The sequence below is a fragment of the Heterocephalus glaber genome, unplaced genomic scaffold (genome assembly GCF_053883595.1).
Source record: "Heterocephalus glaber isolate CG9 unplaced genomic scaffold, H.glaber_assembly_v1.0 deba00000901, whole genome shotgun sequence".
In the NCBI taxonomy this organism is placed as follows: Eukaryota; Metazoa; Chordata; class Mammalia; order Rodentia; family Bathyergidae; genus Heterocephalus; species Heterocephalus glaber.
The window spans coordinates 9296218-9323006 of record NW_028258171.1 but is presented as its reverse complement, the minus strand read 5'-3'; the positions used below and the strand labels follow the sequence as shown (position 1 = coordinate 9323006).

Genomic DNA, 26789 nt, shown 5'->3' with positions numbered 1-26789 from the left:
TCACTATTCCTCTAAAATTGTTGTGTGTATCATTTTTTGAACGTAGAAAAATGGGCTTAAATATCAACACAATTAATATATCATCTAACACTAACGCAAACAAAACAAAATGCACAGTTAGATATCTGAAAAAAATGAAGCACACTAAGGCAGTATAAGCTAGCTTTTTCTTAGTAAGAATAGTCTAGTTGTGTTAATGTTTTTCTGTTAAGAATGAGTAGCTTTAGCCATTAATTGATTGAGACTTCTACACTTGCTCTTTTTTCCTTTCACATATAGAAATTGATGTTTCTTTTGTGTCTGCTAGTAGTTTAATGATACATGAGAGGGGTTCTTGGAATGCTTGTGCACTATTTTATAAAATGAATATTGTCCCTACATATAAATAAGATATTGTTCTATAATTTTTTGTCCTAAGGGGAGGGGGAGAAAAGCAAAAGCAAAAAAAAAGGAAGAAAAGAAAAGAAATTCAAAGTATTTGTAGCATAATTGTGCTTTTTTTTCTTTCCAACTTGGTCACCTATTAAGGGATAAAAATTAATGTAATATGTATTCTTGCCCATTTGTTTTTGAGAACATGAAATGTAGTGTTCAAAGCTCTTTTGTTTTATCATCCATTAAACCAACGAAAAAAGATAGCATTCTTCCTCAAATTTTGCAGTTTGGTTAATTTTTTTCTTGGCTCTCTGACTCACCCAATTTTAAATTACTCATAAAATAAGCTTCTGATCCCTTTACTCTTTTTCAGTAACAAATTGAAAATGTAAATATTACAGACAGAAGCGAGTAGAGACCCCAGAATAGATTCTGCAGATCTGTTACATCAAAGAGGTGTGGAAGGTCGGTGTTAGGAGTTATCCAAAGGCCAGGTAAAGCATAACATTTTGATGCAGTAGGTGTGCTGGGCTCTCTTTGGAGAACACTGGTTTGGGTTTTGTATTTTGCTCTCTACATTATGGGCTTCTTTTATAGTACATTTTCCAGTTTTACTCTTAAAATTGGTATTTTTGTTGCATCTAAATAAATACAAAACAGTAATCAAAAGACTCTTCTAAAAGGATGTACCATTCATACTTCTCTTGACAGAAACAAAAATTATTCTATAATGCCTTTACACAATTTTTTTTCTCTCTCTCTATCACCTCCTCCCTTCCTCTCTCTCACATTGTCACATTGCTTTTACATCTGAGGAAAATGAGACTCTGTCTATAAATTATGTAAATTATGTATATTAAAAGGGCCTTTCTCATCTGTTAAAATACATAAAACTTAAAGGAGACACAGGTTTCGAAGTAAAATAATTTGTGGACTATTCCGGGTCTTTCATGTAACTGAGCCCATCCGGTCAAATGTATTCCTTTTCAGCAGCTCTGAATTTCAGTGCCTCTGTCTTACTGCACAAAGAAGAAAATGCCAACATGTATTTAGGTGACTCTTCTCTTTTTCCTTCCTATCTTCTCCCCTCTTCTCTCTTCTCTCTCCTCCCCTTCCTTCTTCTCTCCTCCAAATTTGCCCTTCTGTTCTTTTCACTTTTACTATCCTCAGGATTAATTTAAAGACTTTTTAATCTCAGTATATTATCAGTGCCACTCACATGTGGATGCATCACAGTAGATACTGACATGCTTAAAATAGAACACCAGGAGTTATTTTAAATTTAGTCTGTTTCTTTCTTTCCACATTTAAATTTTTTACCATTCATCTTTTCCTTGTTACATGACCTTATTACTATGGCAGAATTATTTTGGAAAAGATTCATGTGAATTGATGTCAGTTAGTGTACTGAAAATTTTTAAGTGGATTTCAATTTAAAATTATTTTTCTAAAAGTAAGTTCAAAAGTGAGTATAAATATTAAACTAAACTATGTATTATATGTATGTGTGTGCTGAGTGTTTTCAGGCTGCTTTTGGATTGTCTGATTACATGTTTGGTACATGTATATTCAGATCCATCCAAACCTCCCACTTGTATAATTTTCCCAGTAATCTTACTATATAATAAGAGAACACATCTTTTTAAAATTTGAATTATTTTTTATTACTACCTTTTGTTCACACTAGCAGTTGTATGTTTTATTTCCTTCTTATAATTTTGGGGTTTTCATTCATTTCTGTATGTTCCATGAATTTCCTTAGAGAAAATTTAGTCTCTTGGAAGTATACCTGGCTCCGAAAAGACAAATCCCTCTGACCTGAAGGGAAATACAGTGATTATTTATCCTCTATTCAAGTGTCAAACCAATCCCAGGGTTTTCAGTTTAAATTATGAATAGGTATACTTTATGAATAATATAATAATTACATATGGTATATAGTCAGATAAGTGGTATGTATTCCTTATATGATTGCAACATGAATTATCTCACTAAACAATGGTAGAGTAACCAAGAATATGCAAATAAGCAGAGAAGCTGTATAAAGAATGGGAAAGAAAGGCTGTGACTGGTGGATGTAAAATATACAAATTTTAAATCTAGTGAATCAGATTCATTCTATATGTGTGAGTGTGCTTAGGAAGAGGGCTACTATTCAGAAATATCTTATACATATTTTCATGATTATTGGGAACATTTTAAAGAATTTTGACTATCTTTCTTTCTTTGAGTAATAGTCTTTGATTTCTTATGGGTCATTTGGCCTACACTGAATACCATTTGGTATTTTACTAACTAAATCTTTGAGAAAACCAATTTAGCAAAGCACTTTTTCTAAGTTTTTGTCATGTGAACAATTTTGATAACACAGGGATGGTGTGATGATGTTGCGCCTTTGCACTTAATATCACTTCAGCCTGAAATCCTCCTTCTTTACTGATATTCTTTTGTCAGTTCCTCTGTCAATATTATTTCATAACATTTGAGTATCAACATAAAGTCCAGTTCCATCACTAGCAGATGGATAAAACTGATAAACCTGTGTAAAGTATCTTGCTGAAAGATGCACTTCTTAAAAAATAAATTGAAATTATTTAGCCATGTGCCTGCATAACCCTTTAGTTTAATCTCCACTTAGTCTCTTTTTAATCCTTTTCTAATCTATAAGCTCTCCATAGGGCAGCAATTAAATATTTTTCTACTTTTTGCATCCAAAATTCAGAGCTGTAGAGAATTTAGGTTTTAATACATTGGTACAATAATGTTTGTTGAAAAGTTGATCCTTTACAATAAACAGACTACCACGACGGCATTTCTAAACTAAAGTTCTCCATGGCCTCCAAGGTCTGAGTTCTGTTGCTCTCATAGCAGCTAGATGTAGTGCTTGGAATGTAAGATAAGAAAGTATGTAAGTTAGTTACTTTCTCTTTGCAGGGATAAAATAGCCAACATCCACAACTTAAATGAGGAAAGCTTTATTTCAGCCCACAGTTTGTAGAGGTTTCAGACCATAGTCAGCTGGCTCCAAGGCAGAGAAGCATGGCAGAGGGATATTGCAGAGGCGAAACAGTCCATGGCATGGCAGGCAAGAAGTAGTGAGACTTCTTCTTTTTTTTTATGGCATCCAGGACACAACCCTATTGGTTGGTGCCCCTCACACTCAGAGTGGGCCTTCCTTTTTCATTTAATCCATCAACCACACTTAGAAGCATGTTAAACCAATCAGTGGACTGATCTAATATCACACACCCATGACTCAGTCACTCCCCAAATCCTTAGCTATGACTGCATGAGGCTTTGGGGACACATCTAAATATAAGCCATAATGGTAATGTCTGACTATTTAATGAGAATGTCCTTCTTATTAAAACCATGTACTATGATCTGGATATATGTGTCCATTCCAAATTCATACGTTGAAATCCTAATAACTAAATGTGATGCTATTAAGAGATAAACTATTTAAGAGATGATTAGGTCATGAGGATGGGGCTCTGATGAATAAAATTAGTATCTTTATAAAAGAGGCCCAGTGGAGCTTATGGCTTCTTCTATCAAGGGAGGACACAGCAAAAAATATTATCTGTGAATTAGAGAGTGCAGACTCTGAACCTCTAGTACCTTGATCTTGGACTTCCTAGCCTCTCTATTGTTGATAAGCCATTCAGTCCATGGTATTTTTTTTTTTTTTGCTACTGGTGATCGAACTCGGGAACTTGCGCTTATAACACAGGCGCCAGAACCACTGAGCTAAATCCCCGGGCCTAGTCCATGGTATTTTGTTAAAGCTGCCCAAACTGCAATACAGAGTTTGGTACCTGGAGTGAAATACTTTTGTAACCAATACCTAACAGTGTGCAAGCAACTTCAGAACTGGAAAATGGAAGCGACTGGACAAGTTGTGAGGTGCATACCTAGAATATCTTGCATTGCTTTGAGTAGACCGTTAAAGGTGGTCCTGATGAGGGCTCAGAGAGAAGAGAAGAGCTGGAGAGAGAACTTAAGTCATTCTGGAGTCCATGTGAGCAGTCCTCAACAGAATGTCTACTGAGCTGTGAAAAGCAAAGGCTATTTTGTTGAGGTCTCAGACAGAATTGAGGAACAAGGTATTGGACAGGGGAGGAAAGGCTGTCCTTCTTATAATGTGGCAAAGAACTTGGCTGACTTATGTTCATGTTCTAGCCTTTTCCGGAAGGTAGAAATGTTAAGTGACGAAACAGACCATTTATTTGACTGAGAAAATTTCTGGGCAAAGTGTTAAAAGTTCTAGTTTTCAGGGCCAGGGATTAACTCAGTGGTTCCGCTGCCTGCCTCGAAAGCGCAAGGTCCTGAGTTCGATCCCTGGTACCAAAAAAAAAAAAAAAAAGTTCTAGTTTGGCTTCTCTAGCATGTTTATAGTGAAATGTGAGAAAAGAGAGACAACGTCAAGATGAAATTTTAAATGAGAAGGGAAGCAAGCCTTAAAATTGTGGAAAGGGATGAGAAAACATTTTGGAGGCAACAAGGTATGGTCAAGCAACTGTTTGTCCAGGTTGGTGTGGATCTACCAGGTGCTCTACATCAGCGCTGTGGAAGAACTACTCTGAGTGCATTTCAAAGGCTGGGGTGAGACATGATGATGTTGAAAGATTCATCCAGGGAGATGATCGGGCTGTAAGGGTGGAGCCCTCATGATTGGGAGTAGCAGCTTTATAAAAGAAGTTCCAGGGAGCAGCCCCACCTTGTCTGCTGTGTGCAGACACACTAAGGGGATGACAGTCTACAACCTGGAAGGACCGGACATTGAACCTGTAATAAGGCTATTTTTAATTTTAAAATTCACCATGTATTTTGATCACCTATTTGTGGAATATATGACACTAAAATTGTATACTTGATCTTAGCCAAAAGGACGAGAAGTGATTAAAATTGTATAAAGTATGTATATGAAACGTTATAATCAGGGAAAGGTGGCTAAACTTGGTTAAATTATAGTATGTATGATAAGGTTTTCTATATGTGGCAGTGAAACAAAGGTAAGTCAGGGTTTGTCACGCAGGAAACAACTGTATTGATTAAGCCAGGTTTTTTCTTTATACTGAAATCATATATAGTCTAAATGGGTAATTGGTATGGAAATTGCTTTGCATTTGGATCTAGTTGAGTTTATCCAATCAAGATTTTCATAAATAGACTTCATCATCTCAGAATAATGACATTAGTTTATTAGTTTTAAATGAAACAGATGAACTAAACAAACCATCCTGATGGAAAATACCCAAATTTATATGTAAATATATACACCCATTTACATTTTAACCAAAGATTCTTTCAACAGAAATGAGTCCTTTCTTTGTCTTTTATTTGCAAGAGAATTAAATCTGAATCTTTATAATGTTTGTAAAATGCACAATTAGATTAATTTTTATGATTATTCTTTTGACTTGCTTTTATTGCTTTTTAAATATCTATTTTGTTGCATCTAAATTTTGTTGGGTTCATGGATACATATGAATTTAAATCAGGACAGAACTTCATAAATCTTAATAGTGGTCAAATGTTCGACACAGTAGTGATGTACAGAATGAAATACAAATCAAAGAAAGTAATTTTGAAAACTCCAACCTTGGCAAGTTTTACATCCATAAATACAGTGTATGTTACCATTTTTAAATACTTCAGCAGCTCTGTGTTATTTTTAGTTTTCTCTTAAATTGATGAATCAAAAAATATTTGGTATCATTCTATTTCCATTTTCTTATGTATGAGATATAGACACACTGAGACACACATACGCACGTACCATACATATAAATTTATTTCTGGATACTTGTCATTTCACCAAAGATATTCTTGCCCTCAACGGCTAACAGTTACTGAACACTTTGGTATATACTGTACAATTATGTTTTATGAAATACACAATTTAATTCCCATAGCTAGTTGATGAAGTTGCCATTTTTATTATTCTCTTCAAGTCTTTGAGTCTTCAAGGGCTATTAGACCAAGGCTGTACAACTTGCACAAGGAAGATCTTGGGCTGTAGAAAGGTGATGTTTGTTTCTAGTCCGTGGTCTTAATCGGAGATGAAGTTTGACTTAGGGTAAGCGTCTGGATAGAATCATAGGGCTGTAATTCAATTTCACCACAAAATTTTTCCACACTATGACATCCCAGGGATTCCTTCCTCCCTTTAGTTCTATGTGAAATTTCATCACTTTTCTTTTCTCCCTTAAGACATACCATGTATGATTTTGAAAATGCAATCTCATTCGGAATGTGCTTTGAACTCGCAGAAAGCCTGCATGTGATCATGCTCTTCCCTTGGAACTTAAGACAGTGGGACACAGCGATTGTGTGGTGTTATTTCCCTGCACGACAAACTGAGCTTGGCTTCTGCTCCTTCACATCTCTAGCCATGCGGTTGCCAGTAGTGATTCACAGACACACTCTATTCCCTTGTTTACTTAATACCCTTTTACAGTTTATATTTATTTACTGATAAGCTTATATGTGCTTTTGCTTTTTCAACTTTTTTGTTTAATTGACTATTGCTTGAAATAAATAAGCCTTCAAAAGAACTGGCCAATCTTTGTTTCCTATAGATATTGATCTTGCAAATGTTTATTCAAGACATTTAAGGTAGCATATTAATTTGTGTTTGGCTGTCTCCAGTCAGTTTTTCAAAATAATTTTGAAATTTTTATCTGATAGCATCTTTGAGGACAGAAGTAATAATACCTTTAGTTACTTTTCCAGCCCTTTTTCCACATTGCTTCTTTCTCACTGTTCTTTCCTTTAAAAACAGAGATAAAGTCTGTTTTATCTTTTGAAATCTGAAAACCTCAAAAAATACATGGTGAGTAGTAGAGATTTAACAATAATTATCTGAACTACATTTCATCCAATGACATGTTCACAACTTCAGAAATTGATCAATTACAGGTCAAAACCTACATATAACCAGTAATTTCGACATGTGCTCATTTTGATGTCAAATGCTTATGTCCAGTAAAGTATCTTGCAGTCTCATGAAAACTTTCATCATTTGATAGATGTAGACTAGTGATAGGTTAGGTCTCATAATACCAGTTCAAAACATTAAAATGTGGCTCAAATGCATAATCAGCCTGGTAGAATAACATAATTCATGTGGAATAAAGAGATTTGGGCACTACACAATTTCTAGACTAAAACAAAAATGGTTTTGAAGAAAATCACATGAAATTTTGATGAAATATTGATAGTTTTGTTCACATGCGCATTACAGATTGGTTCCCTTTATTTGTAATATAGTCACCTTTCAGTGAGCACAGGGATTAAAATCACTGACATATAATTAAGGATGAATGCAAAAATGTTTATCTAAAAGTTTTTTTCCCCAGAATCTCACCTTGAAATTGCACAAGCAACATGTGGTTTTCATGTGCACATCAAGAGCATTTGAAGACCTCAGGACTTTGCCAGGGAAACGCAGGAGCCTGACGCTAGCAACATCCATTTCTTTCATTACATCCTGCCTCTCTCTTGGCAAATATATTGTCAAAATGATATATTTTACAACATAATTTATGTATTATCTTCAACCTACAACCTTTCAAAACTACTTTTGGAACTTAAAATATTTTCATTTCTATTTTGTTTTGCTTCTAAACTATTGTCTGTAAAATTTCCTATCACATTCTTTTCCTGCCTCATATAATCCATCTTTGTCTTTCCCCATAAAGATTGGCAGGTGTTTTATATCCCCCAAACCAAATACAATTTGAGTGCTATCTTGATGGGCACACTCCTTCCTTCCAGAAAATACCATCATATAAATAGGTGCATGGCTGTATCAGCTTTAGGGAAGCTCCTTAACAAATCCCTGGTGTTTCCATTTTCCAGTCTTGTAAACAGAAATGCTCCTGCTAAGAGTACCTGCTTCCCAGCATCCCAATGAAGAATGGTTAACTCATGCAAAAGCATGTGGCATATGGCTCTCCAAGGGCAACACTGCACGCATGTGGGGTATTATGGAATATCCTGTGCGACCAAGGCTCTAGCTTCAGGTTATGTACCTGTGTCAGATGATCCATCCTATAGTATGCATTCCTAAGAAAAATCTGAATTTAACAGACCAAAACAGCAGGTGGCAGTGATTTTCCTGATTTACACATAGATTGTTGCTGACATTTTTCTTATCTGCTCCTTTGTGAGTCTATTGCTATTTAACAATTCTACAGGCTGTCCTTCCACCTTCTGGTCTTCTATGAGTTTGTTGTTATTGTTTTTGTATACCAAGATCACTGTTATCAATCCAGAGATATGAATAAATGATAATGAAAGGTAGATGATCAAGAGCATAGATTTTCTTTATTAATTGTATTCATGTATGTATGCATACATAACAATTACATTTATTTGGGTGAATTGATATATGTATCTTCTCTTGATAATTTTTGATCCTTTCCAGATCCTCTACTTTTCTCTCTTTCCCCTTTTCTTCTTTCCTTTCCTCAACTCCAAGAAGTGTGCCTCCCTATTTCCCGTCACCTCTCCTTTATTTTACTCTGTAATTTATATATATTTTAAATTTTTCACATAAAGAAAACCATGTGATGGTTATTCTATATCTGATTTACCATCATGGCTTTAAGAGCCACAATTTTCCTACAAATGACTCAAATTTTATCCTTTCTGTATTGTTGCGTGATACTCCATTATGTATATATATCATGGTTTCTCTGTTCATTTATCTATCCATGGGTACCTAAGCTGTTTACATAGTTTACCTGTTATGAATTGAACTTCTGTAAACATGGGGAGGGTGCACATATATCACTATAGCATGATACTTTTAAGTGTTTTGGGAAGATTTCCAGGAGAGATATAGCTGGGTTAAATTAAATTTCAATTTTTAGGGTTTTCTTTTAGGTATCTCCATAATGGTTTTGATAGTGCTTGTACTAGTTAGCATTCCCATTCCCACCAACCTTGTAGAAGTGTTCCTTTTCCCCAACATCCTCACCAGCATTTGATGTTTTTTGTGTTCTTGATGATAGCCATTCTCTCTGGGCTAAGATGGTGTCTCAGAGGTTTTTATTTGCATTTCCATGTTGCCTAAAGATACCAAACATTTTCTCATGTACTTATTGGCCATTTGTACTAATTTTGAGGAGTGTCTATTTATTTCTTTTGCTTATATGTGATTGAGTCATTTATTTCGGAGAGTGTACTTTTTTATACATTCTAGATATTAGTCCTCTCAGAAGAGTAATTGGTAAAAATTTTCCCATTCTTTAGGTTATCGTTCCATTCTATTGATTGTTCCCTTTGGAAGCTTTAAAATTTAATATAGTCCCATTTGTTGATTATAAGTATTATTTCTTATGCTATTAGAGTTCTATTCTGAAAGTCATTACTTATGCCTGTCAAGTGTTTTCCCTGTTTTTTCTTACAGCACTTTCAATGTTTCTATTTTAATAGGTCTTTCATCTATTTTGACTTGGTTTTAGTAAAGAGAGAGATATAGGTCTAATTTAATTCTCATGAACATGGAAAACCAATTTCCCCAGCAACATTTGTTAACCAGGCTACCTTTTTTCCAGCATTTTTTTTAGCCCCTTTGTCAAAGAGCCCAACAGCACGTGAAGTTGTTTCTTTATCTTGCATTCTATTCCATTGTTCTTCATGTCTGTTACTGTGCCAGTGCCATGCTGTTTTCATTACTAGAGCTTGTAACAAGTTTTGAAACCCAGGACTGTAATGCTTACTGTTTTGCTCTTTTTTAAAAACTAGATTATTCTACTGTCTTTCTTTCGAATACTCCAACCTAAGGAGGCAGTAAGAAGCGAATAAAAATATAAGAAGCAGTATTCCATGTGGACTGTCTTTCCCCTGATGATTATTCTGTATTCCTGATGCTTCCTTTCCATGAAAACCAAAAATCAAAATATCACGATCCTGATTTTCACATGTAGCTATCACCTAGGTTGTTACAAATGATTGAGATCCCAAGAGAAGTGGCCTGGAGGACCACCTCTCATAACAGATTACTTTTCCTTGAAGATGAAACTGTAACCAAAGGAAAAATTAGAAGTAGGGGTGACACCGTGTAGCTTTTTACTAAGCTCACCTGAAAATACACAGTTGCTTTTCTCAGAGTTCAATTTGCACTTTAGAAAGAAATGATAAAGAGCTAATTTCAGACCAGTGTGATAAATGTCTGGATATTTTTGTGTTATGATAATTAAATAATGCTATCTAGGGGTGCCATTGTGGCTTTGGAAGTGTATACTTTAGTGGAGAATTTTGGTCTTATTGAAAACTGTTGTAAAGCTCAAAACTAAGTTAATCCTGGAAGTTCTCAATTGTTTCTCTTTTACTCAAATAATTGACTGCACAGGTACTACTAATTTTGAGTCATACATGAACACAGATAATGTTTAGAAAAAATTTTTTTAGAGGGAAATATGTTGATTGAATTTATGTGAGTGCTTCACGTGTCCTCTCTACTCTAGCAGTACAGGCACGTTAAATCTTCCCTTTATTCTCTTCAGGCTCCACATACTTGGAAGATTATGCAAAATTATGTGAGAAAAGGCATGAATTCTAAAAATAGAACGTGTACCTGTCAAAGTGATTTTGCTTTTCACAACTCAAGGAAGGTGATTTGGAAAATATTCTGAAATTGAACAAACTATTGCATCTTCAAAGTCAAGTACATAGCTTTTGTGGAGGGGATTGATAGGTTCATTGTCTTCTACTATTGAGCATCATAACATTGGTAAACATTCCTGCTCACCTTATCTTTGAGAAACATGCAAAGCATAAAAGGCATATCAGGAAAGGGAAATAAATGATTAACTCTCAGACATTTAAAAAACAGCATGTAACCATCTTTTCCATGGCTTATGACATTGTGAAATTTTTAGATATGACAGAATATTGCATTCTAGCAGTAATGAATCAGAGTTTATGTTCAGAAGAGAGCCAAGTACAGAACTTAAAATGAGACTATGACTTAAATTTTATTTAGGAATTCTGTTAATAACTGTATGATGAAGAGTATATTATTCTTCTTTGATTTAAAAGGCATTTTAATTAATTACTTCATTTTCTTGATAAAGCTACACTGAAGTTCATTCATTATTAGTCAGTTTTACAAAAACATAGTACATGTGTATACCAGGGAAAACCTATGTAAGAGAAAATGCTGTTTGAGATATCACTTGAGAGGCATTGATTAATTAATTATTGCTATAAACATTCCTCTCCTTATTTAGGACTCCAAAAACTTAGAAATTAATTTTTATGTTTATGGAAACTGGGCTATGGATTTTTCATTGTTGCTGTCTTGGATGAAGGCTTCATGACACAAACAAATAGTGTAATATTCCTTTCAATAGTAAGAGGAGACATTTGATTAAAATCTTTAAAAGATACATATCATAACAAGCCTTATGAAACTATAGAGAAAGAAAATAAGTCAACAATCTCACAATAGTTTTTAATAAGTACTGTAGGCATGAAGAGATTCCTTTCCTTACCCATTACTCTGCTCATGACTGAGATGCCTAAAACAAAAGACACAATAAGAGAAAAGCATATAAATTAATTTAATATTTAATTTTCACATGCCAGAAAAGTGTTCAGAAAGGAAGATCCAGAGAAACTTGGAAACTTGTATATTTTTATGCTATGTTTGATGACATACACACATAAATAACTTGATAAAGGGGGTATAATCTAATGGTAATAAATTGTGGAAAATTAGCAATCCCATTTGTTTATATCATTCCCTGTTTCTTATGTCTTCATGGATGAGAACATGGATAAGACACAGGACTTTGAAGACAAGCAGAAAAGAAGCTATTTCTAGATAGAGTCAGAACTTGTACTGCATTGCTTTGACCCTGGTGGAATTTTGACACAACAAATTTGCTCCAGTATGCATCCTTTGTCTGGTACTCCGTGCACAAGCTGGAACTTGTTGGTGTTAATAGCCTTTGGCTTCTGCCCTTTCCAGACAAAGCAATTTGTTTGGTGTTCCTCAATTTTGATACTCCCCTTGCCTCCCAGAACCAATTAAAGACAAGTATCAAGATACCACTGTAGAAGGGGTAGTGCTGCCGTAGTTCTGAAGACAGGAGAGAGAATTTGTGTTTGTGTGGGCTGGAGGTCAGAATCCAAATTGAACAGTGGAGAAAGTTTGAAGGAGGAAAGCTTTGGCTTAAAAATTATGTTTGTTCTTTTGATTGTCAAGTAAATTTGGAAATAATTTAATTTGCATCTTCTAAGAACACCTAACGTACATTCTTCTTTGCTGATGGTGGCAGAAGCATCGGTAAAAGCAGGAAGAGCTGTTAGCAAATTGTAGCCATCCAAGTAATAGCAGGTGAGAAAAAGAGGGAGACAAGGGCAGTGGAAGTGAAGAGGGCAGAGTGGAATTTACTGGCGATTCGTCACTGCAATGGACAGTTCACTGGTGATCAGCCAAATGCAGTAGTTAAAAGAAACTGCAATATCAGTTATGGAAGTGGTCATCACATTCATCTGCACAGCGGATAAGAGGGAGTTTGCAAAGAAGACTCTGAGGCATGGACTAAAAAGCAAAATGAAGGGGAAAGTGTCCGGATTCCGGAACAGCAAAGGGAAAATATTTTTAAGGAAGATAAAGCAGTGGCAATATTGACAGAGATATTAATTTTATTAAAGAAAAGGAAAGTGTCCGAAGGAAATGTGGGGATTAGCAAGAATGCTTTCATGGTGTTGGGAAGGATCAAATGAAGTTGCCAGTGAATGGTGATTGGACATCACCCATAAGAAGTGTGGAGGGAAGAAGGTAGCCCAGCATGGTGGCTCCAAAGAGACCGTGCGGAGAGAAACTTTGCTTTTGTAACATGGGAAAAAGCGTGACAGTGATTTTTGTGGTGATAGAAAAAATGAGTCAAAAGTGAGAAATTATATTCTGAAGACAGAGAAATGATGATGTCAAACTTCGAAAGAAAGGAAAATGTAAAGAATTCATAGCATAGGTGAGGAGAGAAAAGTCACAGGATTAGAAACTGTTAATGGGACAGAAGGATTTTGAAATATTAACTAATTTCTTTGTATTTTAATTTCTTCCTTTACAATTTCTTTATTCCATATGGTTTTATGGAAAAATAAAATATATAGGCATGTAATATTTTATAAAATACATAATGCTAACCAAATACAAAATATCATTTTAAAGGATAACAATCCCTCATGCTCTTTTCTTTATTTAACATTTTCCTCTTCCACTTACTTTCCATATCATTCCAGCAACCTGATAGAATAAACGTATTTGTACCCCAGAAAAGAAACTTCAGTATCATTTGTAGCATTACATTGTAGGTGTAATGCAGTGCTTGTTGAGAAACAAATGTGGCAGGTGAACAAGTGTACAGCTCTCTTTGTAGCAAATGAGAAAGGTCTGTTAGGATGCATAGCTTTTCTTTCTTTATGTGTAGGTTTCCTAAATCAGGTTTATGGAAACATACTGGCCACGTTACTACTCAGTTTGGGCGATTTAACATACTCTTGTTTTCCCAAATACGTGGGAAGCTCCTTGAGTTTTAATACTCCATCTTTCGTGCCTTTTACAGTTGTGCTAATGCTACCTATGGCAGAACTACAAACATGAGCATAGAAAGAAATTTTAACTAGCCAGATGAGAAAGAAATCTGGCAAAAGTCTCAAGTATTTCTCCTAGCCCTTATAAGACAGATGCTAAGTTTTGTTTGTGTTAATTTGTGTTGGGTTGTGGGGTACTGGAGAGCCAATCCAGAGCCTCATCTGCTAAGCAGACACTCTATCACTAAAGTCCATCCCAAGGACTTTTTATTTTGAGACAAGGTCTTGTTAGTGACCCAGGATGGTCTGTAACTTGGGATCTTCCTACTTCAGCCTCCTGAGTAGCTAGAATTACAGACATATACCACCATGCTTGGTCTGTGTTAACTTTTGACCACAAAGTGGAATTTGATGGCCCTTAATTTTCATACTTTTAGACCTTGTGTCCCTAATCTACAACTTCACTTGTTACTTTCTTGTTGCTGGGACAGAATACTCGACACACAAAGTTGAAGGAGGAAAGTTTTATTTTGGCTCACAGTTTGTAGAGGTTTCAGTCCATAACTGGCTGTCTCCATGGCAGGGTGGCACAGCAGAGGGGCATCACAGAGGAGAAACAGTTCATGGCACACAGAAGGTACCAAAGCCACAAAGTAGCAAAGAAGCGAGTCCAAGCAAACTTAGCAGCTTCTTTTTGCCCCTGTTATAGTCCATCTAGGCTACCAGGCTTAGGGCAGTGCCAAACCAATCAATGGAATGATTTAGTAATCACGCACTCTTAATCCCAGCATCACACACTCAAGATCCAGGCTTCTGAAAAAGTCCCTACCTGTGACCATATGAGGCTTTGGGGGGACATCTAGGCACAAGCCATTGAAATATTATTTACTGTCCTTCACTTTTCACCCCTTGGAGAATCACTGCATTAATTTTACATTACAATGAAGGGATCTTACCTCTCAGTAGACATCATCATTTTTTGCTTAGTTGGTTGTCGTGGATGTTCTGGATACAGAAGCTCTCAGATGCCAGTGCTGGAGAAAAGACTCCAGAGGGGAGCTCAGGTTCCTCAGCAAGTTGATCTGTTTGAGTGCGAGCCACACAGCAGTGTGCATGGCTTGGTGAATCCTTTGCTGCCAAGTAGCCTGGTACCAAGTATATGATCAAGACCCATACTCGCAGGCAGATTTTATTTAATTACTTAATGTTGACATGCAAACAGAGCCAAATTATATAGGAATCTGTTGGTCAGTCTGAACATTTTGTCCAGTCCCTAAGGTTGATCATGCTAGTTATAGATAATTACTGTCGGCCTCTTTATTGCCTTTCTTGACAAGCAGAACAAAGCATGGTTTTCTCTCTCCTTCCTCTCAGTTCTTATCTAACAGCTGCACCTCTTATCTTAGGCACCCTAAGCTTTCAGTGTCTGTTTTAATTATACATGTTTCTGTCATCTTTTCTAATAGACATTCACTATTTTCTAGGCTATATTCCCATTCTTTTTATCCCCAGATTGGCTATTAAAATAAGTAGATGTAAGGACTAATGATAAACTGAATAGATAACAAAAGCAGGAGCAGTTGTTTTATTATTGCATTAGGTAGGTAGTTCATTTTTTTGGCATGCTTTTATGAAGGTTGTATCTTAAATTAGGTGAGGAAATCACCTGAATAATGTGGAGAGAGGGCAAACAGGAAGATTTTCTGCATTGCTGCCAAGGGTCTTAAAGTTTATATGTTGTTTTCCTTCCAATAATTTGTTCCGTGTTGGTGTTACCAATACAAATCCTACAAAGTGTATATTAATATTGCCAAAGCAAATGTAGCTGGTAGATTTTGAAGTCACAGGCAAGTATAAATGTACACACAAAAGGGGATAAAAAATGCAAGTGGAGGAGAATAAATGCAAGAATAATTTAAAATAGTCTTGAAAAGAAAGTGATTAAACATCGAGTGTAAAGTGCGTGAGTTTAGATGGGAATTCAGATTAATCGACATCTCTGGTACCTTGAGCTCATGAATATATATTTTGAAGAATAAAAATTATGACCTTAAATTGAGAAGGGATAAAAAAACATAGGACAAGAATAGCATTGCAGTATAAAATAAATATGCATTTTAAAGGGCTCTGCACTTTGAGTATTTTTTTTTCTGTATATGATTGTTGTCAACAGACTATTTTTATCAGAACATAATGACTCTAAACTGGAAGAACCGTGTCAGACGAAAAGGGAAAGCAGTCAGAGGTACATGCTATTCTTATACACAGGTCAGCCTTTTAGGTGTCACTGCTTAATTATATATTCTCAGTACCACACAAAAAGTCTTGGACAGTAACCAGATCCTCCTCCTTACTGTTGCCTCCTCTGACCACATCAGCTGACCCTTGGTCATTTTCCTTTCCTCTGAAATCCCAAAGCTTGCTATTTTTATATCCCATATTTGAGAATTAGCATATATAGTTATATAGCACTTTTCTTTGAAATCAGACGTAAGTTGCTTCCTGAACTTTTTGCATATTCTTTGTAGAAGGGAAGGGAAATTTATTGAATAGCCCAAATTTGCTGGGCCTTTAACTCTATGCTGCCGCAGTTGGTTCAATCTGCTGGAGTACCTATTAATATATTATGCATGCTTTGTGGAAGAGGTCATTTCCTTAGAGGTGGACAGTTTGCTTCAGTCTGTAATGGCATGCAAAGGAGTTTCAGAATCAGATTCAGTCACTTTAAGGTTTCCTGAGGTCTCAAAACAGATGACAGTAAATCTCCTTCTAAGATAATGGAGAAATAGCTACTTTTTTTGACAACACAGAAGCAGATATTGAACTATTATTCCTCTTTCTCTTTCATCTGTGTAAATAAGCACTCCCTGTCCATAATTTCTTTATCCACTTTCCCCACTTGCAAATGTGTTAGTGCTTCATGTTCTTATCCTCAGATGCGTGGGCACAGTGGACATTTATACCCGAACCACTCCTCCTGCTTCTTCCTTTTCTTCCTTTGTTCTGGTCCTCTTTGATCAAACTTCTTCAGAGGTACTTTCTCCTTCATCTTATCTTGCCATCTCTCTTCTGTATTTTCCCTAGTTTTTGTCCATGAACTTTATTTGTAATAATTACAATTTATTTTTCAATAGCAAAACATCTGCCAAAATTTGGTTTTCTTTCTAGATTGAAGAAGAAAAAACTTCCCAGAAGGGCAGAGGGTTTATTGGTGCATAGAAGTGTACCTTAATTATTTGTTGAAAGAGGAAGCTTTTTTCTGTAATAAAGCCGAGCATCATTACTTACTGAATGAATCACAGGTTCAGAGAGATGCCGTAGCATGTATGTGTCAGTTATTTCAGGGACTTTGCATTGTTTTGTAGAAAAAACATACAGACCTATAAGTAGTCCAGTATTTAACTTTATATTATAAATTGTAGACTTCATAAAAATTTAACGTAAAAAGACTGATGAGAATTTGACATTTTAATAATGTAAATAAATCCATGCATTTTGATAATTATGAAATTCTCAAGCTAACCTCATACGATTTTTAAAGCAGAGACCCACTAACTACAAATTGCAAGGAATATATAGTAGCATATATGAAAGTGATATGAATAGTTTTTGCATAGATATCATATGTATCCACCTAATTGGGAATTCATTAGCCTCTCTACGAGGCATCAAGACCTAAGTTTTTAGTCATAAGCAAATAACCATTTACATAAGGTAATCTTTCTGATCGGCGGCACTATTATAACACAGGTGAGGTTTATTTGAACATGGCTTCTGACTGATGAATACTTGGAGTCTGGAACCGTCTACCAAAGGCCTTCTTCAGATGCCTGCTTGCTGATCTGCTGTGTTCTAACTCAAGAAGCTTTGGTTCTGGTGCAGGCTCTACAAACAAATTGTCCTTTGGTTCATTCAAAACTTGTGGATTAGTTGCTTTAGTATTTTTATGAAGTGAAAATATTGTTTCTACTTTATAGTTTGTTTTAAAGGTCAAATGAATGAACCGATATGAAAACAATCAGAACAATAATGTCAGAAGCTAACCAATATAAGCCATTTTTATTAAATATTTTTTCTTGCGATATATTTATCTTTATAATGGTAAAAGTGATGAATTTGCATTTTCATGTTCATAGAGGGAAAAGAAGGCCAGGAAAAGTCAGGTTACTAAGCAATTTTGTCACTGGAGATCACAGTGAAACAGTCTTATTTTTTCTTCTTCTGACAGAACCACTGTCCAACCAAAGTTCCTGTGATCAATTGTTCCAATTTTAACACCAAATGTCTCTTTGCTGAGAAAATCCTCAGTTCTGTAAACAAGTGTCATTGTTGGATTACAGAAACATTTGGTCATTTGCTGCAGGGATAATTCACAGGATTTTCTCAGTATTGAAAGTTTGACACATAGCTGAGCATCATGTGGAGGTAGAATATTAAGTGATTATCAATATCACATTCAGATTAAAAGAAGGAGCTCTTCTTTAAAATGTTTTACTTTGAAAATGGGAAATGTGTTTATGCACTAAGCATATTTTATTTTTTAAATCACATAATCACAATTTTTTAAAAACAAATTTTTAAAAATAAAAATTTCTGAAAAATAAAATTAATAAGAATTCTTTAATACATTTAGAAATAGTTACAATGTTACAACACATAAACCGTTCTCAAGAATGTAAAAGAAAGGAATGCTTTAGATTCCACAATTAAAGTAGCTCTTAAGTTGTTTATGTCTTTCAAGCCTGTCATTCTTAGAGATTTCTGACACAGCTGGTTATTTGCATCTCTTGCATCAGTTCTTTTTATTACGTAGTTAGCAGCAATTTCAAGTTCCTCTAGCAAACACTTTAGTTTTTAAAACTTTGGAAGACTATCTTTTTATTTAGCCACAAAGGCTTATCTGAAAACATTGGGTTGATCTAATATTCCCCTCTAGAGTTTCCTTGGCTCATGAAGAAATAAAAGTATTGAGATACGAGTTTTTTTGGGGGCAATCCTGGAATTGAACCCTGGGCCTTGGACATGCTACACAAGTACTCTCCTACTGTGCTAGATCTCCAGGCTCACCTTTTCACCTCTGCATGTGATTTTTATTGCCATTCAGGTGATGACAAATTGTACTTTTTGTTTAAATTCAGAGATATCTTGTATTAAAATTTAAAAAAATAATTTAAAAATTCATGTGCCTCTGGAGAGCTAGTTTAAGAGGAAATATAGCTCCTCCATTGTTGCAAGGAGATGCTAAAAGAGGTTGGTGTCTGGCTTTTCTTCCTTCAAGGTTTCAGAAGCCTCACAGGGTATACACAGCTCAGCAAAGTCTGGAGTTTTTGCCCTGAAAGTCTTCCCACTTCTTGAAGGCAGGGTCTGTATTTATTTTGGTTATCATTATAACTCCCACTGGCACATATTTTTTGAATGAATAAAGCTTTTTTGACATTTGACTAGGATGCAAAGGCCTGACTGCATGAATCTCGATGGTGTTACACCTTTTGTGTGTCAGCCTGAGACATCAGCACAAGTCACGTCTTACATTATAATGCACTAAGACTATAGTTTGCCATTCCCTGTAAATGTTGGATCATTTGCCTCATCAGTGGATAGAAGTTAATGATTTCTAAAGTTCACTTTTTGTTTGCCATTTGGACTTTAATTATGTCTTTTACTCTACTCCAGTTCAGCCTAAACAATTTATTTATTCATTTATTTATTTGTTCATTCATGATTTTATACATATATTTATTCATGTATTCACAAGCCTTTGATGCCTTCCTTAGGATCTCTGAGTTATAATCTGAAATCTTGAGAGTTTTGCAAGATAGAGAGAAACCCACTTTAAGTTCCCCTTTTCCTGCAGGATGTAGGGATATCTACAACTGTCTCACAACATGCCAAAAGCAGTCTCATTTTGACATGTTAGCTTTTTGCTTGATGCATATTAGAATAAATAACACAAAGAGAAGAAAGTTTAACAGAAAATAAAGAAATAAACTTATTTTTTAAGTGAGGAAATAGATCCAGAATCTTTGCTTGGAAAAATTAAATGAAAAAAAATCCATTTAATTACTGCTCCTGAGCTGCTTATATCCCATCTTTGAGATATCTGTGTTGGAAAGGGTTGATAGTCAGATAGTCAGAACAGCTCACCAAAGAGAAAATTGAGTGTCTGAAACAAATCATGTATACCTGGATGTTCCTAGTAATTGCTGATACTGACACTGCAAATTAGGAAAACATTTTCAGGTTCATGTACTTTACTGTGGGAACGACTTTTGGAGATAATCAAGATCAAACCCGACATTTTATAATTGACAAAAGCAGAATCAAAGAAATGAGTTGTAGTGTGTTATATTTTTATACAGATTCGTGACTAGAATGTGCACAGTTAAAACAGATGCTGACAGATAACCAGGAAGCCCGGGTAGCTGGCACCCAGAGTCCCATTGGCTGATATCAGGTCTGACTTTCTCAGCTACAGAACTTCAGAAATACTGATTTTATCATTCCTCTTCCTAGAGGCCGTTTCCCACTCGCCTGTTCACAGAAACCGATTCATAAATATGACCATTAAACAATTACAGACTGTTTTATAATGAAAAATCATTATCACCTGAGCAGAAGATCTGGAATAGACTGCCACATTCCCTCCCTTTAGTAAATCTATGCTGCATGCAAAATATTCAAAGATTTGGCAGCATGAAATGAGACTAGAGTTTGCACTGAAAGGAATGATTAACTGTTACCAGAGTCTGGTCCAGGAAATCTGCAGAGAGGATGTTAGCCCCAAGTAAAGTGACTGGGTTTATCAGGAGAATCCAGATGAATCCAGGCAGACTGTCACCTTTCCAGGGCAGAATCAAATGTAATGTCGAGTGACACTAGTGCAGCATATCGTAGAGTCTACCTGGGCTGGCTGAGTAGGCTTGGTAGACCTGCAAATGGCCAGGAACAGGGTTGGTAATGCGCAAAGGAACTTGACCCTGAAAAATCCATTTGATTCTGTAACAGGAAAGAGAGAGTTCAACAAGGACGTAAAGGAGGAACGGAGAGGCAGGATAAATTTGTATTCCAGAAGGCAAGAGCAGGTATGTGGACAATATAATTATAAAGCAATCTTTTTTCAAGCCAGAAAACCTCTTCCCAAAGGTAGAAGACAAATGAAGCAGCTTAGTATTGAATATGCATCGAACCAAAAGGTAATATGCATAAGAGCAATTCATTTAAGATTGCAAATAGACAGACATTTTACTCTTTTATGTATGTAGCCAAGTACATAAAACTAATTGCATGCCTGTTCCTAAGCCAATTAACTAGCCCCTACTTAAGAGAACTTGACAGTACCACTTGTAACACATAGTTCATCTTAATCCGCTTGGTGATTGGGATGACCATGTGTTGTGTAGTTGGCTTTATCCAAAGGAAAACTGGATCTCCTCAGGCACTGGTCAAAGTTAGCTTCCTTTCCTTCCAATGGAAGTAGAAATGAGAATGTTCTCTTCCTTCATGGTTACATTTCAAAGAGTTACTTTCCAAGTTTGAGAAAAACATACCTGAGTAGTATAACTGGAAAAAGCTTATCATCTTTTAAAAAGGGTTACATAGCTTTCAAAGAAACAGATACAAAAGCTTACAAGTTTACTAAAGAAAACTGTAAGAAAGAGAAGAAGTCTCTTCCCTTATTTTCAGTGGAAGAGAGTTAAATCTCTTAGTTGTAACTTATATTTGCTCTCAGGGAGAGCTTTAAACTGAAAGCGAGGAACTAACCATAAATGGGAAGGTTGCAGGGTTGTAAAAAGGGGCTGTTCACCAGCAAGGGCCTATGGGGAACTGCATTTCCAGCTCCAGGAGGTCCATCTGTTCTATGGGCCTCCTCCAAGTCTTTGTGGAAGGGGGCAGCCTAAATTGTTTTCTGAGTTAGAACTTTTACTGCTGAATAGCTAAAAGACTTCTTTTCTTACTGTCCTTTTTTTAAATTTTTTTATTTTATTTTATTTTTCTTACTGTCCTTTTAAAGCCATTTGACTCAGTGCTTTAAATGTTGTTTGTATTTGAGGGAATTATGTTGGAATCCTCTACCCCAAGGCATTTTCAATTACTTGACTCTGGCATCAGTTTATATTCACAGCTCTCTGGGAAATTCTCTCTTCACTTTTGTTGTTGTTGTTGTTGTTGTTGTTGTTGTTGTTGTTTTTCCACCCTGAGGCCCTGGATTGAAAAGTAGGGCAGTTCTTTTTGCCACATCTCTTTTGAGAATGAAGACCATTCTCAGCAATCAGACTGTTGACATTCCAAAAAATGTTGACATCACTCTGAAGGGACATACAGTTATTGTGAAGGGCCCCAGAGGAACCCTGCGGAGGGACTTCAACCACATTAATGTAGAACTCAGTCTCCTTGGAAAGCAAAAGAAGAGGCTCCAGGTTGACAAATGATGGGGAAACAGAAAGGAACTGGCTACTGTTAGCACGATCTGTAGTCATGTACGGAACATGATCAAGGGTGTTACACTGGGCTTCCGTTACAAGATGAAGTCTGTGTGTGCTCACTTCCTCATCAATGTCGTTCTTCAGGAGAATGGGTCTCTTATTGAAATCCGGAATTTCTTGGGTGAAAAATACATCCGCCAGGTTCATATGAGGGCAGGTGTTTCTTGCTCAGAATCTCAAGCCCAGAACTAATCCTTGAAGGAAATGACATTGAGCTTGTTTCAAATTCAGCTGCTTTGATTCAGCAAGCAACCATGGTCAAAAACAAAGATATCAGAAAATTTTTGGATGGCACCTATGTTTCTGAAAAGGGAACAGTTCAGCAGCCTGATGAATAAGATCCAAGAGCTATCCAGCTACAGAAACAAGCTTGTGGATTGGAAGATAAATTTGTGATATTTTAATGATGGCAATAAGAGATCTGTATTGATTTGAGAAGAAAAAAAAAAGAAAAGTAGGGCAGTTTGCTTTTGCACTTCTGCTACTTCAGGGGAAGGACATCCATCACTTTCTGAAGTTGGATTTGGTTTTGTTTTGTTGTACTTTTTTTTCCAAAATGGACATTGACAAATGGATCTGTAATTGCTCACATAATTTTTAAGTTTTCACTTATTTTGTTGTCTGAGGACATTCTTAGAAGGCAGTTTTGTTAAGCTTGTGTTATACTGTGATTTAAAAAAAGACTCAAGTTTGATACAAGTATTTCTATTTTCCATTTTAAAGTCCCCAATATTTGTAAGGTCAGACTAAAAACCATAAACGTTTTATTAAATACTTTCCATTACATGTTCCCTTGAGAACTTTTTGTTTCTATTTAATTATATTAACACCTAGTCGATGCTAGGGGCTAACATGTTTACATGTTTATACCAATATACAAAATTTGTTTACCTTTTATGCTCCTATCTCATAGATTCAAAATTGATATGGTCCCAAAGCTATTTTGCAACAGCAGCTATTTGCTGGTGTTATGGTTTAGATGGAGACTGTCCCCAAAGTTTGCTTTATTCAGAAGCAGGCTTGTGAAAAGTGATTGAATTATGGGGGTGCTACAGCTAACCTGCTCTTAGAGGGTGGCCTGCACCCAGGTGGATAACTGGACCTGTGACGGGGAAGGGTTCCTGGTTCCTTCCTTCACTCTCACCACTTCCTTGTTGCTCTGACACAAGCAGCTTTTTCTCTCCTGTGTCCTCTGTCTTGCAGTTTCTGCTAGGAAACCAGCTGACCATGGACTGTGACTGTGAACCAAAATAAATTTCTTCTCTTTTAAGTTACTGATGTCAGGTATTTTGTCCCCTTTGAGGAAAGTGATTAAAACAGCTTTGTATATTTAGAAATAAAGAAAAAGTAAAGACTTGTATCAAGGGATCTTATAGTTAATAGTCTTAACAGTGAAATGTGACTGACAGACACAGATAATGCATGAATCAATGATTAGTACACAATATTATGACTTGTTATGGTTTAAATCTGGATGACTCCAAAGGCCTCATGTATGCAGAAGGGTCTTTTGGAAGGTGATTGGATAATGAGAGCACTACAGCCAATTTGCTTTTAGGAGGTGGGGTCTGGATGAAAGAGGCTGTTCACTGGGGTCATGACCTGGAAAGGTCTATTTCCCTGACTAGTCCCTTCTCTCTCTGCTTCCTGGTTGCCATGAGGCGAGCAGCTTTCCTCCATCCAGACCCTTCCATCGTATCATGCCATTTATGCATTCGAGCCTGCCAGCCATGGACTGAAACTTCTGAAACCATGAGCCAAAAAAACCCTCTTCTCCTTTAAGTTGTGGGTGTTCACTAAAACATGACTCAAAGTTCCTTTTGTGGTGGAATTTCCATAACCCAGAAATCAATAAGTAATAACCAGAGGGGATACTGTATAGAAGATAAAAACATGATCTTTAGTTTAAACGATAGTGTCTTAGTTGAGACCCATGGTTATAATAGATATCCATTCAGCCAACTTAGAAGGCATCTTGTACTAGAAGGCAGATTGTATCATAGTATGATCAGGAATTAAATGCAAGCATGGAAAGCTGATAACAACCAAAGTAGCCTCGCTTTGTTCTTCTCATTTTTTTTGTGTGTGTGTGGGCTATTTATTCTCCAACCTAGACTTGTCCATGTGCACTTGAATGACTCATCACTTTTTCCCCTGAAAGCAGCTTTGTGTACATGATTCAAGATCACAGGTCACATTCCCAACACCAAATTTGTTTATTGACATTTGAAGTGGCTAGCAAGTGCTTCCTGACAGCTCAGTATCCTGATTTCATTATCTTAATAAAAGGAGAATTTGGCTTGATCAACTAAGGTCACCTATCTTCTTGAGTCAGAAGGATGGCTGGGTTGAGTAGATGGTCCTAAATGCATCTCCTAGAAAAAGAGTAGTCTATGCAGAAGACAGAGCATTTAGTTGAACTAGAAATAGGTTGTGTAAATGCACAAAAGCAGGAGGGAGCAGTGATATGAAGAGGGAAAATAACTGTAAAATTGGGAGTGCTGATTTCTGGGTGGTAAATTTCTTTTAGAGAAGAATGTCTTCTTAAAAATTTTGAATTTGACAGTGTTCCAAGTTGAAAGGTCAAGTATCAAAAGCCATTAAGGAATAAATGTGACAAAAATCCTTCCCTTTATTTCCAGTCTCCTATGAGTCGCTTTATACTGTCCCACGTCTTGTTTGCTGGTCAAGATCAGGGAGATAGTGTACTGTATTGTGTCCGAGACTAGTGCCCCGGGTTCTGGGGTCTTCTGAGTGTGAAAACAAAGAGAGAAGCTAAATCAGGACACCAGGCAGATCAAGAGGACTTGAAGGATGGACGTGACTTCTGAATCAGGCCAGTCTGCATGTGAAAATAAGGGACACGAAGCTACTAAAATCAGTTACCAATCTGAGGAGCTTTGTCTATAAGGGAGAGAATCCAAGTCAGGATTAAGCAACCTCTTAAGTGGTCTTTGTCAGGAGAAGGAGCAGATGTAGGTTTCATGAATGGATCAGCAGCACATGGTTCACTTGGGTGGGGGAGGAGAAGAGAAGAGAGGTAAAAAAATAGGCAAGCTCTGGACAGTTAATAAGTCCTGACCATGTGATGGATTTAGGAGTCAGCAGCATAGAAAAATATTTGAAATAAAATGTGCCACCTTAATGAGGACACACAGAGAATGAGAAATAAAGGGTCTAGGACTAGACTCCAGGAATATGGATCTTAACTACAGAAAACAAAAACAGATTTGTCTAAATGGAGGAGCAGGATTTGTTTTATCATAAATAAAAGGGAGGTGGGAAACAATCCAGGGAAGGGGAAAGTATATGTCATACATAGTAGAAATATGAAAAAATGAGGTTGCATTTGGCAATAAAAAGGCCATTAATGACCTTTGTAAGAGAGTAGAGACAGGAGATTGTTTGATCAGAAAACAGGATTCAGGTGTTAAAATATTGAGTGGGTGTGAAAAATTAAAGCAGCACTCATAGATCAATCATTTCTGATGCTTGTCAGTGAAAGAAGTAGACATCTAGAGAGATTGATGGAAATCTTTTTTAAGGTTAGAGGAGACAAAAATGCTCAAGAGTTGCATTTTCTATTTCCACCTTCCATCGTCCTCATTCTCATGTGAACTAGATTTCTCTAGTAAACTGTTAGTCTACCTTGTCCCTCCCCCTGAATTTGGAATAGTCATTTGTCTGCTGCTTTGTATAACCTTCCATTTTCCATTAGGGATACGACTTGAAAATGCAACTCCTGTCCAACTTCTACATGTTTTTAGGAGGATTTGAGGGAAATAGTGTGTGAAATAATTGACTCAGTGCCACTGAAGAATTTATACTCCTTTTAACATGGACAATGTGGGGAGGTATTTATTGTCACATTACATTTATGGAAGACATTCAAAGTGAGGAACCATCTGTACCACTTACTTCTTACTATACAGAACAATTTCAGCTAGCATTCTGAGAATACTTAATAGGAGAAGGGAAACAAACACACTAAACAACAATAAAAGCAAAACAGACTCTACAGAGCATTGACAAATGAGTTGTCAAGATTAGAAATAAAGGAAAATATGGAAGTAGTTTGTCATCATTTTGTAATCTTGTTGTCTGTGGTCTCTCAGTAACCAAATGTTGACATCAGGGGAACAAGAAAAATGGTTTAGTGAACATTTAAGAACATGGTTTACTGGCCACAAAAAATTTCCCATCCACATATTATCATTTTCTCTGTTGCCGGAGGCTGTGTTGGTCTAACCTAGCTCTTATGTATAGACAGGTCTGGAAGTAGATAGCAGACCTGGTATCTATTCTCAGTCCGGACAGGTGGTGCAATTTCTGACCTTCAGTGTTGTCATAGCCATTGCACAGAAGGCCTAG

General features: G+C 36.2%; 1 protein-coding gene and 1 pseudogene across 1 annotated transcript in view; both read left to right on the top strand.

Moving 5' to 3' along the window:
* Mdga2 (MAM domain containing glycosylphosphatidylinositol anchor 2) overlaps positions 1–26789 on the top strand; it is an 801066-nt gene that overhangs the window by 242393 nt on the left and 531884 nt on the right. The window lies entirely within an intron of this gene.
* LOC101711076 (large ribosomal subunit protein uL6 pseudogene) lies at positions 22185–22756 on the top strand (annotated as a pseudogene).